The sequence below is a fragment of the Peromyscus leucopus genome, chromosome 11, assembly GCF_004664715.2.
Source record: "Peromyscus leucopus breed LL Stock chromosome 11, UCI_PerLeu_2.1, whole genome shotgun sequence".
Taxonomy (NCBI): Eukaryota; Metazoa; Chordata; class Mammalia; order Rodentia; family Cricetidae; genus Peromyscus; species Peromyscus leucopus.
This window is the reverse complement of record NC_051072.1, coordinates 3,903,492-3,925,222: the sequence shown is the minus strand read 5'-3', so window position 1 is coordinate 3,925,222 and position 21,731 is coordinate 3,903,492.

Here is a 21,731-nt window from a genome sequence, read left to right as displayed (position 1 = left end):
TAGCAAGAGTGTGGCGGTGGTGGCACACGCCTTTAATCCCATAAGATCTCTGTGTGTTCAGGGATACAGTCAGCATTGGAGACATATGCCTTTAAGACCTAGGGGGCTGTACATTCAGACAGTGACGAGGCAGTCATGTGTTTGGGTTTACAACCAATGAGAAGGCAGAACAACATACTATAAAAAAACGAACCGACAGGAAGTAGGTCTCTTTTCGCGAAGCTGGGACAGCAGGAGGAAGGGTGAGATTTTAGCTCTGAGCTCTGACCTCTCGGCTTTCTCTTTTACATTGTTTCTGTGTTTCTTATTTAATAAGACGGTTGGATACATCAATAATATTTTATTTTTATTACTTGAGAATTTTATACATACATATAATTTTACACATACGTAATCAAATCCCCTATCCCCTCCTCTCCAAGTCTTCTTATCCCCCCACACCTAGATGCTTTATCTTACTTTGATTTTAATAATTATTTTAAAAACTTTGTCTAAATCATATCATATCAAATATCCCCTCATTACTAAATACTTGCTTAGAGGCTTAAATAGTTTTCATCACTGAGAAAACAATGTGTAATTTTTTTGTAGACTGTTTATTAGAATTATCTCGCACAGTTCCCATCCTGCCCCAGACTTCCCATCTGGACCAGAGGTTCTGGCCATCGGGAAGGATCCCATCTACCCACACCGGGAAGGCTCCCCTTATCCAAGACCCCTGGCAGACTCTGCAATCTCCACGCCCTGGCCCCACGCCCATCCGCCCAAGACCCCAGTCATTTCCTGAGACGTAGAGACCAGCCCCCAGCTCCCATCCTGCCCCGGACTTCCCATCTGGACAAGAGGTGAGTGCCTGGGCTCAGCCTAGATCCCATCCGTGGGCACCAGCCATTCTGGGGAAGACCTGCCCAACTTGGCCCCAGGTTCTGGCCCTCAGGCAGGATCCCCTCCACCCACACCAGGAAGGTGCCCCTTCTCCAAGACCACTGGCAGACCCTGCAATCTCCATGCCCTGTCCTCACGCCCATCCCCAAGACCCCAGCCACTTTCTGAGACTTAGAGACCAGACCCCAGATCCCATCCTGCCCCGGACCTCCCATCTGGACAAGAGAGAGAGACTTCCTGAATCTGTCAGCTCTGTCTGGACCAAGTGCACTGATAAGACCAAGAACGAAACTACAATGAGATGGGCAGACGTCAAGGCAGAAGTACATACAACAAAATGAAGAGCAATACAGCATCACCAGAACCTACCCCTCCTCCAACATCTAGACCTGAACATCAAAAAATGGAAGAAGCAGAAGAAAACAGCCTTATGAATAACATCATGAAAAAGGTAAGGGCTTATATAGAAGGAATCACAAATGGAATTGAGGAAAAGACAAACAAAAAATGGGAAGAACGCTATAAAAAAAAAAAAAAAACTAGAGGAAAGGACAAATAAAGCAGAAGAAAACAATAAAGCCCTGGAAGAAAACAATAAAGTCCTGAAAGAAAATCATGAAAAAGCAATGAAACAGATGAAGGAAACAATCCAAGGCCTGAAAAGGGAAATAGAAAAAAAAAATGAAGAAGACACAAACAGAGGGAATGCTGGAAATAGAAAATCTGAGTAAATGAACAGGAACTTCAGATGCAAGTATAACCAACAGAATGCAAGAGATGGAAGAGAGGATCTCTGGCGTTAAAGATACAGTAGAAGAAATAGATTCATCAGTCAAAGAAAACACTAAAGGCAACAAAGTCATGACCCAAATTGTCCAAGAAATTTGGGACACCATGAAAAGATCAAACCTAAAATAATAGGGATAGAGGAAGGAGAAGAATTCCAACTCAAAGCACAGAAAATGTATTCAACAAGATCATAGAAGAAAACTTTCCCAACTTAAAGAAGGAAATGCCTGGCCGGGCGTGGTGGCCCACGCCTTTAATCCCAGCACACGGAGCAGAGCCAGCAGATCACTGTGAGTTCGAGGCCAGCCTGGCTACCAAGTGAGCTGCAGAAAGGCCAAAGCTACACAGAGAAACCCTGTCTCGAAAAAAAACAACCAAAAAAAAAAAAAAAAAAAAAAAAGAAAGAAGGAAATGCCTGTAAAGATACAAGAAGCCTATAGAACACCAAACAGATTAGATGCCCCCAAAAAAGTCCCCTCGACACATAATAATTAAACAACTAAACATACAGAATAAAGAAAGAATATTAAGAGCAGCAAAGGAGAAAGGCCAAGTGACCTATAAAGGTAAACCCATCAGAATAACACCCGATTTCTCAATGGAGACTGTGAAAGCCAGAAGGACCTGGACAGATGTAATGCAGACACTAAGAGACCATGGATGCCAGCCTAGACTAATATACCCAGCAAAACTTTCAATTATCATAGACGGAGGAACAAGACATTCCAAGACAGCCAGATTTAAACAATACTTATTCACAAACCCAGCCCTACAGAAAGCACTAGAAGGAAAATTCCAACCTAAGGAAGTCAGATACACACTCGAAAACACAGGCAATAGATAAAGCCACAGCACTAAATCCCAAAGAAGAGAAGTACACACACACTATCACCAAAAAATAACAGGAATGAACAATCACTGGTCATTAATATCCCTTAATATCAATGGACTTAATTCACCTATAAAAAGACACTGGCTTAGAGAATGGATACAAAAGCAGGACCCATCTTTCTGCTGCATACAAGAAACACACCTCAAATTCAAAGATAGACGCTACCTAAGAATAAAAGGCTGGGAAAAGACTTTCCAATCAAATGGTCTTAAGAAACAAGCGGGTGTAGCCATCCTGATATCCAGCAAAATAGACTTCAAACTAAAATCAATCAAAAGAGATCAAGAAGGGCATTACATACTCATCACAGGAAAGATCCACCAAGATGAAGTTTTAATTCTGAACATTTATGCCCCAAACACAAGGGCACCCACATATGTAAAAGAAACATTACTAAAGCTTAAACCACATATAAAACCCCACACATTAATAGTGGGAGACTTCAACACCTCAATTTCACCACTGGACAGATTTCCCAAATCAAAACTTAACAGAGAAATAAAGGACTTAACTGATGTTATGACTCAAATGGACTTAATCGATACCTACAGAACATTCCATCCTAACAAAAAAGAATATACCTTCTTCTCAGCACCCCATGAACCTTCTCTAAAATCAACCACATACTTGGCCACAAAGCAAATCTCAACAGATACAAAACAATTGGAATAACCTCCTGCATTCTATCAGACCACCATGGTTTAAAGTTAGATTTCAACAACAACAAAAACTACAGAAAACCTACAATCTCATGGAAACTGAATAATGCTCAACTGAATCACCAATGGTTAAGGAAGAAATAAAGAAAGAAATTAAAGACTTCCTAGAGATCAAGAAAATGAAGACACCACATACCCAAACTTATGGACACTATGAAAGCAGTGCTAAAAGGGAAATTCATAGCACTAAATGCCCACATAAAGAAGTTGGAGAAATCTCACACTAGTGACTTAACAGCACACCTGAAAGCTCTAGAACAAGAAGAAGCAAAGTCTCCCAGAAGAATAGATGCCAGGAAATATCAAATGAGAGCTGAAATCAATAAAATAGAAACAAAGAGAACAATACAAAAAATTAATGAAACAAAGAGTTGCCTCTTTGAGAAAATCAACAAGATAGACAAGCCCTTATCCAAACTAACCAAAAGACAGAGAGAGAGAGCATCCAAATCAACAAAATCAGAAATGAAAAGGGATATAACAACAGACATTGAGAAATCCAGAGAATCATCAGTCATACTTCAAAAACCTCTACTCCACAAAACTGAAATCTAAAAGAAATGGATAATTTTCTGGATGGTACCACATACCTAAGTTAAATCAAGAGCAGATAAACTATTTAAATAGTCCAATAACCCCTAAGGAAATAGAAACAGTCATTAAAAGTCTCCCAACCAAAAAAATCCCAGGACCAGATGGTATCGGCACAGAATTCTACCAGATCTTCAAAGAAGAGTTAATACCAATACTCTTTAAATTGTTCCACACAATAGAAACAGAAGGAACATTACCAAACTCCTTCTATGAGGCTACAATTACCCTGATTCCTAAACCAAACAAGGATACAACAAAGAAAGAGAACTGCAGACCGATCTCCCTCATGAACATTGATGCAAAAATACTCAATAAAATACTGGCAAACAGATTCTAAGAACACATCAAAACAATTATGCAGCATGAACAAGTAGTTTCATCCCAGGGATGAAAGTGTGGTTCAACATATGAAAGTCTGTCAATGTAATACACCATATAAACAAACTCAAAGAAAAAAACCACATGATCATCTCACTAGATGCAGAAAAGGCATTTGACAAAATCCAACACCCCTTCATGATAAAGGTCTGGGAGCAATCAGGAATACAGGGAACATAACTAAATATAATAAAGACAATTTACAGCAAGCCAACAGCCAACATCAAATTAAATGGAGAGAAACTCAAAGCAATTCCACTAAAATCAGGAATGAGGCAAGGCTGTTTGCTCTCCCCATACTTATTCAATATAATACTTGAAGTTCTAGCCAGAGCAATAAGACAACACAAGGAGATTAAGGGGATACAAATTGGAAAGGAAGAAGTCAAACATTCCCTATTTGCAGATGACATGATAGTATATTTGAGTGACCCCAAAGATTCAACCAAGGAACAGATGCAGCTTATAAACACCTTCAGCAACATAGCAGGATACAACATCAACTCAAAAATATCAACAGCCCTCCTATATACAATTGACAAAGAGGCTGAGAAGGAAATCAGAGATTCATCACCCTTTACAATAGCCACAAATGATATAAAATACCTTGGGTAACACTAACCAAGCAAGTGAAGGACCTATATGATAAGAAATTTAAGTCCCTGAAAAAAGGAACTGAAGAAGATGTCAGAAAATGGAAAGATCTCCCATGCTCATGGATAGGCAGGATTAACATAGTAAATGGCAATCTTACCAAAAGAAATCTACAGATTCAATGCAATCCCCATCAAAATACCAACACAATTCTTCACAGACCTGGAAAGAATAATACTCAACTTCATATGGAAAAACAAAAAACCCAGGATAGCCAAAAGAATCCTTTACAATAAAACAACCTCTGGAGGCATCATGATCCCTGACTTCAAGCTCTACTATAGAGCTACAGTAATAAAAACAGCTTGGTACTGGCATAAAAACTGACATGTAGACCAATGGAATCGAATTGAAGACCCTGACATTAATCCGCACACATATGAACACATAATTTTTGACAAAGAAGCCAAAAGTGTACAATGGAAAAAAGAAAGCATCTTCAACAAATGGTCTGGCATAACTGGATATCAATGTGTAGAAGGCTGCAAATAGATCCATATCTGTCACCGTGCACAAAACTTAGGTCCAAGTGGATCAAAGACCTCAACATAAATCCAGCTACTCTGAACCTGCTAGAAGAGAAAGTAGGAAGTAGTCTTGAATGCATTGGCATAGGAGATCACTTCCTAAATATAAAACCAGTAGCTCAGACACTGAGAGAAACAATCAATCAATGGGACCTCTTGAAACTTAGAAGCTTTTGTAGAGAAAAGGATATGGTCAACAAGGCAAAGCGACAGCCTACAGAATGGGAAAAGGTCTTCACCAACCCACATCTGACAGAGGACTGATATCCAGAATATATAAGGAACTCAAGAAATTAGACATCAAAATGCCCAACAGTCCAATTAAGAAATGGGCTATAGAACTAAACAGAGAATTCTCAACAGAGGAAACTCAAATGGCTGAAAGACATTTAAGGAATTGCTCAACATCCCTAATCATCAGGGAAATGCAAATCAAAACAACTCTGAGATACCACCTTACCTGTCAGAATGGCTAAGATCAAAAACACTGAAGACACTTATGCTGGAGAGGATGTGGAGCTAGGGAACTCTCCTCCACTGCTGGTGGGATGCAAGCTTGTAAAGCCACTTTGGAAATCAATATGGTGCTTTCTTAGAAAATTGGGAATCAATCTCCCCCAAGACCCAGCTATACCACTCTTGGGCATATACCCAAGGAATGCTCAATCATATCACAAGGGCACATGCTGAGCTATGTTCATATCAGCATTGTTTGTAATAGCCAGAACCTGGAAACAACCTAGATGCCCTTCAACTGAAGAATGGATAAATAAAATGTGGTACATATACACAATGGAATACTACTGAGCAGAGAAAAACAATGACATCATGAGGTTTGCAGGCAAATGGATGGATCTAGAAAAAAATCATCCTGAGTGAGGTATCCCAGACTCAGAAAACAAACATGGTATGTACTCACTCATAGGAGGATACTAGGTGTAAAACAAAGATGACTTAGACTGCTACTCACAACACCAGGGAGGCTACCTAGAAAACAGGACACCAAGAAAGACACAGGGAACACCCAGTGACAGAGAAATGGATGAGATCTACATGAACAATATGGACATGAGTGGGGGTAATGAAGGGCAAGGGTTGGGGGAAAGAGAGCTTAGGGGAGCGGGAGATCCCAGCTGGATCAAGAACGGAGAGGGAGAACAAGGAATAGGAGACCATGGTAAATGAAGACCACATGAGAAAAGGAAGAAACAAAGTGCTAGAGAGGCCCACAGAAATCCACAAAGATACCCCCACAATAGACTACTGGCAATGGTTGAGAGACAGCCCAAACTGACCTACTCTGGTGATAGGATGGCCAAACACCCTAATTGTCATGCTAGAAACCCCATCCAATGACTGAGGGAACCAGATGCAAAGATCCACAGCCAGGCCCCAGGTGGATCTCCAGGAGTCCAATTGGTGAGAAAGAGGAGGGTTTGTATGAGTGAGAATTGTCAAGACCAAGGTTGGATAAAGTACAGGGACAAATAGCCAAAGAATGGAAACACATGAACTATGAACCAAAGGCTGAGGGGCCCCCAGCTGGATCAGGCCCTCTGAATGGGTGAGACAGTTGATTGGCTTGATCTGTTTGGGAGGCCCCCAGGTAGTGGGACCTGGTCCTGTCCTCAGTGCATGTGCTGGCTGTTTGAAACCTGGGGCTTATGCAAGGATGCTTGGCTCAGCCTGGGAGGAGGGGACTGGACCTGCCTGGACTGAATCTACCAGGTTGAACTCAATCCTCAGGGAGTCTTTGCCCTGGAAGAGATGGGAATGGGGGTGGGCTGGGGGGGAAGACAGGGGTAGGGGTGGGAGGGGGAGAACAAGGGAATCTGTGGCTGATATGTAAAATTAAATTAAATTATAAAATAAAAAAAGAATTATCTCGAGCACAACTGCAATGACGTGACTTGAAGAATTCTTTTTTTTTACTTTTATTTTTAAATTATTTTTCTGTTGTTATTAAGAAATTTTTATTCATTTTACATACCAACCACGGATTCCCCCTCATCTCTCAACCCTCCTCCTGCTCCCCTCCTTCCTGCATCTTCCCCCACCCTCCACACCCCTAGCCCCGCCCACCCTCCATCCACTCCTCCAAAAAAGTAAAGGTAAGGCCTCCTGTCAGTAGAGCCTGGTACATTCAGTTGAGGCAGGTCCAAGCCCCTCATCCCTGCATCAAGGCTGTGCAAGATGTCCCACCATAGGTAAGGAATTCTTAAGTAGAACATGTGAACTGTTTTCTGTGAAATAAAGGAAAGCAAAGAAGACATGGCAGAATGGGGAAGGAAACCCTATAGTCAACATAATTGTGAAACAAGGTTAAATTTTAATGATGTCAATTAGAATAATCAAGCATGTCAGAGGGAGGGCTGGCTTCTTCCCCTCTTGAGCCAATCAGAATGGAGTAATCAAGCATGTCAGAGGAAGGGCTGGCTTCTCCCCTCTTGAGCAGAGGAGCTAACAATGCTTCCAATTCTCTATCATAGAGAGGCAGGGAAAGTTGAGGGGCAGGCAGAGGAGACAAAGATAAAGGCCAACTCATGCTCATTGACTCTCAGCAGTACCTGGAAAATGTGAAGGTGAATGAGAGGACAGTGGAGGCACTTAAAATATATAATGCTATCACAATGTTAAGTGGTGTGTTTAGGAAGCTGGGTCCCTAAACTGAGGATTTGGATTAGCTGAGGACAAGTAAAGACCCCTCAGTAAACAGACAGAGAGATATGTGCACCCGTCTACATGCAAATGCACACACAGGAGAGGAAGCTTACAGAGCTCCCCAGTGAGCCAAAAAGACTTCTCATGTTTCTGCCCAGCACTCATACACCAACACGTACTTTGTACAGAGCATCTGCAGAGAAGAATGCAGGTGGTATGTCATTTGGGGGATAACTCTGTCTTTTCTTACTTGAGGAGTGCAGAGCAGGGATATCAGTGTCTTCTGAACTGCAGTAAAGACAGAGTTATTCAACAAAACACAAAAATAAAATTCACAATGACAAATACACTTTGGAATCCAAGAGCATCTTAAGCAGGTGGCATTATTATTCACGAAGGATGAAGCTTGGGTGATCTATATAGAGATAGTAACATAAACAGGTAAAAATGTTTGTGTCATTTCTGTTGCATGCAGTCTGTGGGAGAACACATGACTTGCCTGGCCACATAAAATAAGTCTATCAAATCTAAGCAAATTCTATCAACATATTATTATTATTATTATTATTATTATTTTAGTTTTTTGAGACAAGGTTTTTGCTGTGTAGCTTTGAGCCTGTCCTGGAACTTGCTCTGTAGACCAGGCTGGTCTCGAACTCCCAGAACTCCACCTGCCCCTGCTTCCCAAGTGTTGGGATCAAAGGTGCGTGCCATCACAGCCTGGCTTATCAACATATTCTTATTACTAAGCTATCTGCATTGAATAATATCCCTTCCTAACAATTACTCCTCTGGGGACATGTTTTAAAGTTTCTAAAAGGAATTACATATGTTAACACTCAAAAACACCTTCATGGGTGTGCTTGTAGTATGCTGAGACAGGAGAATCCCAATGTGGAGGCCAGGCTTAGCTATGTAGCAAGACTGCCTCAAAAACAAACAAACAAGGTGGGCAGATTATCTCACAGCTATAATCTCAGAGACAAGAGAACTGATACAAGCCTGGCCCAAATACTTGCATCACAGACTATAAAGAGACCCTGTCTCCAACACAGAGACGTAAAAATCATATGAGTCCATAAGAAAGAACAGTTAGGAAAATGTAAAAAAAAAAAAAAAAATTACTATTTTACTTCGATTTTTTAGTATATTATTTTATGAATTCTTTTTTTTTTTGTTTTTTGTTTTTTTTTTTAACATTTCTTTTACTTTCCTTCCTGAATCACTCGTACCAGTGCTCAATCACAGATCCCTTCTCTCCTGATCTGATTAAGTGCACACCACCGCCATTTATGAATTCTTTAAGAATCTTATACAATGTATTTTTATCATATTTACTCCCTAACTCCTCCCAAATCTACCATGAACCCCATCTCCCCGAAACTTCTTGTCTCCTTTTGATATTTTTAGTAGCTCACCAAGTCCAGTGTTGGCTGCCTATATATTCATAGATGCAGCATCATCAACTGGAGTGTTGTCAAGCCACAGAGGCCACACCCTTAACAATAAGCTGACTGTCCCTCTCCCAGTTACTATAGACTATATCAATAGCTCCTCAGTTAGGGGTGGGGCCTTGGGATTCACACTAGAGTGCTGTTAGGACTGATCTTGTCCAGGCAACCATGACTGGCTGCTGGGAGTTAATAGGTGCTGTCAATTAAGAACCTTCAGTACTAAGGACATTAAACTATATTTTATAAATTTATAGAAAAAAATAACATTGAAAAGATTGCTTACTATAAACTATAGAATTAGAAGTTAGAGCTCAGAGAAATGTTCAGACCCACATTAATCACTTGCCAAAACAGGCTTAAAATAATGTTAATTGGGCACCTAATTTCAAATCTTAGAAAGAGACTACAAACACAACCTGAGAACAGTAAAAGGAAAATTATTAGGAAAAATTGAAACAGAAAATAATAGAAGTAAATATTTGCAAAGAACAAAATAAAAATGTTTAATGGTTTAAATTAAGGTGCAAAACCTGTCACCTACACAACTGGGTATCTAATGACTTCAGTTAGCAATAGAGCTTATGTGTGCTAAGAGGGGTCTTAAATTTACAACATTATACACAATGCTAACTGTGAAGTATAGATGTTAATTAGCCTGATATTGTTAACATCTCATGGTGTGTACATGCACCAGAGCATCCTACTGCATATCTTAATTATACACAATTTGTCAATTGTACCTGCACAAAGGTATGAAAATGGTGAGAAAATGTTATTTTCTATTTACTTTAAATCTAATAAACAAAACATCAAAACGAATATTTTTAAAAGAGCCTAAATTCATAGAAATATTATAGTCTAGTGTAATAAATAAATATACATTTAAGAAATACAAATTACAAATCAAGACCTAAATTGAGTAGTCTTATCTGATATATAAATATGCAAGTTAAAGTTTAACCAAGATAGAAGATATAACAAAATACTGGGAACAGACTATTGAAACGTGTTAACAAGTAGAAAGTAAGAAATTTCTCAAAGTATTGTGAAATTATTGAAAGCTATTGTTTATTATTATTGAAAGTATGTAATTTGTAAAAATATTGAAATCTTCGTGAGAGATAAGAAAAGTTGAAAACACCCAACTCAAATTTCTGATGAGTTAGTTCTGTCTGAAGAAATGAAAGCCTCCTTGTGTAAATGTCGCCATCAAGCCCAGACTAAGGGCCATCCTTGAAGGAGAAACCCTTCAAGTACTTCGTTTAAAAGTCAGGAATAGGATGTCAATAATGAATACTTGGGCAAATGGTATCAAAATAGACAATAGATTATCCTATAAAATTAAAAAATATGAAACCAAGGGAAAGAAAGAGCAAAAATAACCATTGCTAGGAAAATGTTCATTGAGGAGGAATAGAGAAAAAGTGAACTAACCATGAATGCCATCAATATGGCTGGTTATAATTTAATATGCAAAATAAATAACCTGTAATGAAACTATAACAATTAGAAAATCTATTGATGTAATGAACGTCTCATTCTAATGCAACATAATGCAGCAAGCTCTTAAGCAAAAGTCTTAGCAAATAACACATAAAACTTACATGGATTCAAGTTCCGAAGTTCAAATATAATGATAAATATAGTATCAAATTTTGTATTCTATTGTATGCTTTGAGAATTAAGAAATGTATACTGTAAAACTCCATTGCAAATTCAGGGCTAGGTTTCAAGTGGCTGCTGGTAACAGTATCTAGAGAGTTCTAAGAGTACACTTTATGGCTCCACTGCCTGGGGGCCTCCCAAACAGTTTGAGTTAATCAACTGTCTCACCTATGCAGAGGGGAGACCTTGCCTTGGGGGAGGTGGCAGTGGGGAGTGGATTGGGTGGGGAGGGCTGGTGGGTGGAAGGAGGGAGGCCGGGGGAATCCATGGCTGATATGTGAAATTAAGTTAATTATAAAATAAAAATGCTAAAATAAAAGAGTACAGCTTATGGCTCTTTACATATGGAGGGTAAGCCAAAACTGAAAGTGCCAGTTTTTAGAGGCAACATGTTAGACAGCATCTCATCTAATGAGCCCTTCTACTACACACATTTCAATATGAAGCAAGCTACTTACTGTGTGGGTTATTTAGCCAATGACTAAAACAGTCCAGAGTTTCTATAAAATGCCTTGTACTGACAAGCCAGGCCATGTGGTCTTCTTTCATTGCTCACAAGAATCTGATATTTGAATGTTCCTAAACCAAACTGGCACCTCTAAGAGGTCTATGTCAGCACAACTTGTAGTGTACCACTGCATAATTGCATTCTTTTCTTTTTCACAAAGTTTCAAAACCACTTGGTTTTCTGGTCTGGTAAAGATGTATGAAACATGAGCCTATCATTGGGCTTGTTGACTGCCGCTCTGAGGGGATGGTGAGGAACTGTACCAACCTTAAGCCGTTTGACTCTAGAAGGGATTATAACATGAGAACTGAAAAGACAGATTTCAATGGTTATAAGTGAAGCACAGGGCTCAAGTGAGATACCGTATTTTATTTACTGAGTTTAATTAGTGTACAAAGTAACAGGTTTTGCCTTTGACATGTTCATACATGCTTTTTCTCCCCCTTCTCACTGCCTCTCCACACCCTCATTGCTTAAAATCATGTTTACCCCTTTTCATAGGCCCCTTTTTCATTTTAGTGTCTATAGCCAAGTATATCCATAAAAATAAACATATATGACAATCAGTGAGTGCCATCTGAATAAGGGAAAGAACATGTGATATTTGTCTTTTTTTTAATTCTGGGTTATCTCAATATATTCCACTCCAATTAATTTTCCTGAAAAATTCATTTTTCTTTATGGATGAATAAAATTCCTTCACATGCATGGACCACATTTTCAGGATCCATTCATCTCTTGATGGACACCTACCTGAATCCATTCCATTGCTTCTGTGAATAGAGTAGCAACAAGAGTGGACTTGCAAATGTCTCTGTGATAGGGGACAGAGTCTGTGAGTGTTTACCCATTAGGGGTGTTGCAGGTCACTCTAAAGGGTAGAATCTTTCAGATTGGTTCTGATCAACACATGCTTTGCAGTTTTCTGCTGGGAGCAAATGAAACCATGTCTACTTTACTGAATGTATTTTTAGGTATTTAGAGTCAACACTAATTACTTTTAATTATTTATATTGCATGCCATTGAAATTGAGATGTATGTCTTTCTGAGGCAGTGTTCCTGAACATGATGAACCCAGTCACCTACACATGGAACTAGGTATTCTCTTTTGATACATGTTCTTGTGTTTGTTTGTTGAGATGGGGGTTTCACTTTGTAGCCAAGACTGGCCTCACTCACTCTTAACAATAATCTTCCTGTCTCAGACTCCCAAGTTCTGTGATTACAGATTTGATCCACCATGCCCATCTTAGAACTATAATGTTCTTATGTCCATAACAATTAAAATAATGTGTTATGAAATTAAATATACTATAGATCAGTGCCAACATTCCCCTCCACCAACATTCCTCCCATGCCTACCTCATGATTGACGTGTGTACAACAATGGACTCCACTAGCAAAACTTCAGAGGGGACGAAACAAAGATGACATCATCCCAGAGGCTTTTCAGCCAGTAGGGCACCCTGAGTTCTGCAAACTATATTTAACGAGGCAGCTTCTTGGAAAATCATACTTCAAAAATATTATTTTTAACCAAATTCTCCCAGAAGAAATGGATATCCTGGCTAACTGTCTAATTACTAGTAATAAAAACTAAAATAAATGAACTGTAGAGGAATGCCAACGATAATAAAAGAGGTGCCCTAGCTCTAATAGTCAAATTTAAATGTTTAAATACAAATCCAGGAAGTTTTCTATTAGAAATAGGAATTTTATGGGTTTGCATACTTTCAATTATACAAAAAAAAATCAAACTGGCAAATAAAATTATAAGTACTGCATATAGTCTCAGACACAAAGACTAATACAGCTTTTTCTAATAAAGAATCATGAAAAATTAATGTATGATAAAGTAAGCTGTTCTTAAATTATTTCGAACCAGTTCTGAATCTCTCAAAATATGGTCATGTACTTTTAAATTAATTTTCCTGCTTCAGAAACAGAAACAGATTCCTTCTATACCATCATCACATCAAAATTTTCTGAACAAAAGTCTCTCAAATATCAACTCTTTCATAAAAGTTTGAAATCATTCAAACTTCAAGAAAGAATCTGTGTGATTTACTTACATTTACATAAACTATTTTTCATCATTTTTCAATAGATTTTCAGTGTAGTTCTCCATCAAGTAACATATTATTCTGTTTGGACCATAGTTCATTCATCACAAATTTTTTTGCTCAAGAATTTAGGAATTACATAATGACATTACCAATTCCTTATTATCTTCAATTTTCTTAATCAAATGATTGGAATTTTGAAATAGGAAAAATAAAAGCTTCTTGTAAAATTTTTTTCTTACACAAAATAACCTGAAATAACAGTGAGGTCTAAATAAGTATAAAAATAATATGTTAAAAATAATGAAGGATGAGAGTTGAGGGAAAGAGAGCCTGTGGGAGTGGGAGATCCCAGCTGGATCAAGAACAGAGAGGGAGAACAAGGAATAGGAGACCATGGTAAATGAAGACCACATGAGAAAAGGAAGAAACAAAGTGCTAGAGAGGCCCACAGAAATCCACAAAGATACCCCCACAATGGACTGCTGACAATGGTCGAAAGACAGGCCAACTGACCTACTCTGGTGATGGAATGGCCAAACACCCTAATAGTTGTGCTAGAAACCCCATCCAATGACTGAGGGATCTGGATGCAGAGATCCACAGCTAGGCCCTGGGTGGAGCGCCGGGAGTCTAATTAGCGAGAAAGAGGAGGGTTTATATGAGCGAGAATTGTCGAGACCAAGGTTGGATAAAGCACAGGGACAAATAGTCAAACGAATGGAAACACATGAACTATGAACCAAAGCCTGAGGGGCCCCCAACTGGATCAGGCCCTCTGAATAGGTGAGACAGTTAATTGGCTTGATCTGTTTGGGAGGCATCCAGACAGTGGATCAGGTTCTGTGCTCATTGCATGAGTTAGCTGTTTGAAACCTGGGACTTATGCAGGGACGCTTGGCTCAATCTGGGAGTAGGGGACTGGACCTGCCTGGACTGAGTCTATTAGGTTGATCTCAGTCCTCTGGGGAGGCCTTGCTCTGGAGGAGGTGGGAATGGAGGGTAGGCTGGGGGGAGGGAGGGGGGCAGGAAGGGGGAGAACAAGGGAATCTGTGGCTGATATGTAGAACTGAATGGTATTGTAAATATAAAAAAGAAAAAAATAAATAAATAAAAATATTTCTGTCCAACTTGTACTTCACTGTGTTTGCTTTATAATTCATAGGCCTCATGTTTAATTTATAAACAACTCTAATTTTCTCAAGAAAAGAAATTAATGTGTTCTCTGTAGGTGGGATGACATTTATGCTCTTCTTTCTGCTGTTAAAAATGGCCTCTTCATACACAATATGGAAAAATCTCCAGGATTACTTCCATGTAATAAGTCTATCCTTGAATATAAACAGCAATGTCTGCCTCAAATTGAACACAGGTCAGTGGGTAGACCATGACATCCAAGCAACAAAATGATGTAGGACTCATTCTAAGAGAAGTTTACAGATTTCTAGAATATTCTTTTAAAACAATTCCACTGTGATGAATATATATTAAAAGTCAATAATGTACAACACCTTATAGATGACTATGAAAAAAATATAACTTGTATTTACACTTTTAGAAATAGCAGTGTTTCCTCTAAATAATATCCCAAGTCATGGATCATTTAGGTTAAAACCAGCCTTAGATTCCAGAGGGGAAAAATGTATGAAAAATAAAAAAAAAATTAAGCAATTACATTTTTCTGAAAGAACATAAAGTCTGATTCTGAGGTGATAATCTGAACTTGAAATGATATATCTTCAGAGAGGGATTATTATTTTAATTACATAGTGCTTATCCATAACCACAGTGCAAGCATCAGAATAGGATGACATGGAAGGAGGGAGAGAAAGAGGCTGGGAAGAACATTTTAGGTATTCATGTCACAGGGAAGTTTTCAAGAAAGAAAATATTTAAAAAAAAAAAAGAAATAAAAGCAAACTCTCCAGAAAGGAGTCAATTCATACCTTTTTAAACTTGGAATGGACCTGGCGGAATGACTCACATTGTGAGGAGGCTGCTGCCAAGACTGTGGACCTGAGTTCAATACCCACATCCACATGGTGGAAGAAGAAAATCAACTCTAATCTACACACACTCAACACACACGCACACGCACATGCACATACAGGCACATATGCACACAAACACATGAATATGTGTGTGCACGTGCACAGACACATGCACACAAGCACACACACACATACAAACACTCACATGGTGTCACACACAGTGGTTCTTGCACACAAATGATTAAAATGTAATTATTAATTTTAAATAATGATGTAACATGATTATACAGAAAACATAACTTTAATATTTTGGTTTCTCTAGAATGCCTCAAATTTACTCTGCCACCATCTCTAAGTGAATATAACACTATAAAGAGTAAAGAGTATTTAGAAAAGTATGAATATATTAAGTAATGAGAATTATTGCAGAATACATGTAAAATATGACTTTCAAAACCATCCAAGACTGAGAATTGGATGCAGAATCTATGCTAGGCTCTGTGAGTGCGGAGTCTAATAGCGAGAAAGAGAGGGTTTATATGAGTGAGAATTGTTGAAACAAGTTGATAAAGCACAGGAAAATAACAAATGAATGGAAGCACATGAACTATGAACAAAGCTGAGGACCAACTGGATCAGGCCTCTGAATAGGTGAGACAGTTGATTGCTTGATTGTTTGGGGCATCTAGGAGTGGTACCAGTCTGTGCTCATTGATGAGTTAGCTGTTTGAAACTGGACTTATGAGGACGCTTGCTCAATCTGGGAGTAGGGACTGGACTGCTGGACTGAGTCTATAGGTGATCTCAGTCTCGGGGGCTTGCTCTGGAGGAGGTGGGATGGGGGTGTGGGGGGAAGGGGAGGGGGCAGGAAGGGGAGAACAGGGAATCTGTGCTGTTATGTAGAACTGAATAGTATTGTAAAATAAAATAAAATAAATAAATAAAAAATATGACTTTACAGAAGCCTATAAAAAAAAAATAACTGAAATCCTGCTGTTTTGGCTAGGTTAGACAATGTATCTTATTTTCTCATTTCTAACCTTCACAGAGACCATCCTCCCACAAGGATGCTTCGGATTCATTTCAGTGAAAATCTGCGTGATTGTCAGGTGTCTATGGAAATCAAAAGTTGCTTTGCAGTATACCTCAAGAACAGAAATCAATTTCTGAAGGACAGAAAGTAGAGCCGACTAGATTCCCAAGCCTTATGCTACTTCAGTGATTACAAGTTAATTGATCTTCTCTCCACTGTGAAAACCCAGCCAAAACCCACAGTTCTCTCTAAGGGAACTGAGATGAGAGATCGTCTCTCTTAGAAGGTGGATATTTTAAGCCAATTTTCTGTAAGGGAACAAAAGGGGTATTTCAGTGTAATAATCTCCATCATTGCAAATGTAGTTAATCTTCTCAATAATTTTATTCAAAACCAAACTGCAGGAATATCTCAGAAGATCTTGGAGAGTGAAGCGTCCAAGGAACATGTGAGAAGGAAAACAAACTGTCCACAAATCTAAAAGCAGATAGTTGATGTTTGTTGTTGGATTTCTCTTGTAAGCAGAAATGGAGATGGTTTGCTTTCTGTTAAAAGCTGGGGTGGAATGGTATGTATTTGTATTACCTCGTGAGTCATAACCACAGAAGAAAAGCTACAAACAACCAAACCAACAATAAAACAGTAGAGCAGGGGAAACATGCAGGTTTCATATATGTATCTGATAGCATCAGGGTCACAATGCTGCTGTACCTGTTCTCTCACGCCTTCGAGAAGGTACCTAGGTCTGGACACCTCCTCCTTAAGAAATAGGAATGAGGAGTAATGGAGTGCTATCTTCTGTCTACTTACATGCAAACGCAAGATCACCAAAATAAGGCTACTTCTGACTCCTCTGTAGGAAAAATACAGCATTATCTGTGTAATTGTTGTATTATTTCTATGCCCATGTGTGATGAAATTAACACTGTTCACACAAATCACAGATCAAGATTGTTTAGCTTCCTAAAAACAGATTAAGTCCTTATATTTTCCTATATAAAAAGATTTGAACTTGAGCAAAACTAGGGTTTAGCATTAATTAAATCCACAGAGTTTTGAAAAACCTTACAAAATCTCAGTTAAGAGGAAACAGTATAATGGAAGTAGTGAGAAACAGATGAGCAATATCCAAATGAGCAAATGTTCAGAAGAGCTGGCATTGTAACAGTCCTGACATTTTCAATATTTTCCTGTGGTGATATTTTATTTGTATGTTAATAAATAAAGTCTTTCTGGAGATCAGAGGACATCCATAAGCAAAAGTCAGGCTGTGGTAGCATGCACCCTTAATCAGATGGCAGGCAGAGTCTCTGCATTCAAGGACACAGCCAAGGGTGGTGACCCACGCCTTTAATCCCAGTAGCAACCATAGAGACCTGGAGGTCTGTACAGACAGGCAGTGACGAGGAAGTGAGGTGGCTGGGCTAAGAGCCAATGAGAGGGCAGAACAGCAAGGCAATAAAGGCGCAGTTTAGACACGTGGTTCTCTTGGGAAGCTACGGCAGCGTGGTGAGCTAAGGTTAGCTGGTGGCTCTCACTGTTTCTCTGATCTCTAAGGCTTTCACCCCTGTATTTGGCTCTGGGTTTCTTATTTAATAAGACTGTTTAGAAATTCGTCTACATTTTCCTTAAACAGAAGGTTATTCTTAGCTTTAAGGACAACTTGATCCTTTATAATGGTATAAAAATATTTTTACTTGTAAGTTGGGGAGGCTAAGCTAGTGAAGAGCTTGTCGTTCTAGCCTAAAGACCTCAGTTTAATTCTCAGAACTCACATTTCAATGCCAGGCATGCTTTTCTCCCATGGCACCTTGTGTAGCACATTTTTATTATTATGAGAGATAGTCTTCAGGGAGGAGGCTCCTGGGTGAATTCTAGCTCTATTCCTCCAAATACTATGCCCAGAGTGCGTCATATCTTCAGTAAGTCCATGAACCACAATAATGACAAGCAAGCCTAGCAAGATATGCCTGTTGGTACACTCGTGGTATTTTTATCTTAGGGGTAGGTAACAAACAGCTGTCTAGTCAGAATTAAGGCTAACTCAATGGGAGGAAATCAGTCTTGGGTACTGTGAATCTAGTCAATTACCACTGACTAGAGTGGTTATAAAGTGCTAGCTAGCGAAGAACCTGATACAGTCATTTACCTAAGTCAAGATAATTTCTAACTGTATTCTAAATACCTATCCTTATACCCATAGATAGGTATGATTTTACCTCTCACCAAAGAAACTTCTTTTGCAGCAGATGGAGGCTAGCACTAAGATGGGTCAAACTGCAGAGAAGTGTCGATGGGTACCTGGGCTCAGGGAACACCAGGGGAGAAGGGTGGAAGGACTTCCAGGCCAGAGGAGCAGGCAATCTGGTGGATAGTCTCTTCTAGACATGACAGTAAACTGTATCCATGACATCTCAACAACATGGTCATCTAAATAAGACCTGAATAGTGACAACGTGCCAAAGTAAACAGGGGAAATTTCATAAGGCCCCACACCTAATGGAGACCTGGAGACAACCAATGGCCGCTGAGAGAAAGAGAAATGATTTTCTTCAGGGATGAGACCTCTGATAGGTTATCCAAGTGTTTAACCCAAAGTGTATGCACATGCAAGAATACTAAATGAACTCTGTAGGGTGTGTGTGTGTGTGTGTGTGTGTGTGTGTGTGTGTGTGTGTATGTAACAAAATTCTCAAAAATTAAATTTATAAAATGCAGGTGTAGTGATTCCCCTTTGCAATCCCAGCACTGTACAGGTGGAGACAATGGGCAGATCTCCGCGGCTAGTTGCACAGCCTGTGTAGGCTACTGAAGAACTTTGTTGTAGAATATTATTTTAAGATGTGTTTCATTTGTTTATGCTGTGGAACATTTGTTTAATGATGCAAAGATGTCTTGTGTTCTTTTATGTTGCATTTGCTTAACTCAATGGAGCCGTGTTACTGTGCCTGTCTGAAACAACTGATGGTCTAATAAAGAGATGAACGACCAATAGCAAGGCAGGAGAAAGGATAGGCAGGGTTGGCAGGCAGAGAGAATAAATGGAAGGAAAAATCTGGGAGGAAAAGAAGAAATGAGGAATGAGAGAGTAGGAGGAGGACTTCAGGGGCCAGCAGCCAGCTACACAGCCAGACATGGAGTAAGAAGGAAAGAAAAGATATACAGGAATAGAGAAAGATAAAAGCCCCCAGGCCAAAGATAGAAGGGATAATTTAAATTAAGAAAAGCTGGCAAAAAATAAGCCAAGCTAGGGGCCACGCATTTATAAGTAATAATAAGCCTCTGTGTGTATGATTTATTTGGGAGCTGGGTAGCAGGTCCACCAAAAGAACAAAAATTAAAAATTAACAAATAATATTTTGGCATTCCAACATAGGGCTGTGGAAAGCTGAACACCACACCTTCCCCTCCAATGAAAGGCCCTGTCTCAAGAAATAACAACACAGTTGTTTCCTGGCTTCCAAGAACATGCACACACATATGAACATATACAGACATGCACAAACACATGCACACACACACACACACACACACACACACACACAAGTGAACACAAAATTATTGGACTTGTTAATTTCAAAAGTACATTGAAATTTCTTGAGAAACATTCTTTCAGCTTACATATATAACTTGGGTATTTTCTACCTGTTTTGATCCTTAAAACATATATACATTCACTCATAAATGCCTTAATTAAAGATTTGTAAATAAAAAATACTGCACTGTAAATAATTCAAAACCATTTTTTGTTGATAGGGAAACTGAATAATAGAGAGAAAAAGCATTGTAACATGTTCCAGATGCCTACTGAAAAAGAATGAGATATAATAAATTTCTAGTATAGCGCTCACTCTATTATTTGATGATAAAAATAACTGCTACCAATGAGATACTTGTTAGTTTGTATCTGTTGAGAGGTATTGAGGACAGTCACAATCATTTTTTCTGTGCTATTTACCTTTGTGTCTGCGTTGCTGCAGGGTACTTTGCGAACATTCTTTAAATGAAAATACAGGTTTTCTTAATGTCAGAGATGGGAAAAAAATCAAGAAGGAAACAGCAATAAGGATTCAAGTAAGAATTGCATTTCATGTCTCTTAAAAATGAATGTGATTATAAGCTCCAGTCAGTTAATGTCAACATCTGTAACACTATCTCCTTGCTGTTATCGCTCCGGCATAAGAACCTGAGTTGGCAGACTTGCTGTTAATGGATTATTCCATTGTTCTGTTAAGTTCTTATATGATACTGGAAAGTCTATTAAAATAAGTATCACTTCAATGTGATCAATGTACTTTATAAATTATTTTCATATATATATATATATATATATATATATATATATATATATATATATATCACATAATATTGTTTTTCTTTAAAATAAAACCTGAAGTGTGCCACGCAGGCTGTGCTGAACACTATGGAAATATTAACGGTGTTGTCTGATCATCTTAACAGGGGTTCCATGCAGTAACACACAAAAGCAGACAACGAAGACTAAAAAAAACGAGCAGCAATCAGTGCCTTCTGAGTCCCAGGTGTACGACTGCAGTATCTTCTGAATCCAGTTCCCAAAGGAACAGCGCACATTTAGGGCAATTAAATGGCACTATCTTTTATCTCATGAAAGGGTCAAAATCTATTTTTGCCGTCAGCAGCAATTATTGGCCCATTATCCTCTATTTACCCCTGAGGATTATTCGCCATCTTAGTCCTCCTCCAGCACTTGGGCTCCCTGCACATCAGCCTTAAGGGAGGAGTCATCAAAATGCAAAGAAAAGAAGGCTCAGTGACGGCCATTTGGGAAATAATGATATAATTGGCAATCAGTGAGATGGGTTTCCTCGGAGTGTGCACAAAAATACAAAAATTTAATACATCCTTTCTGAAAATGCACACCAAACATATGTGATC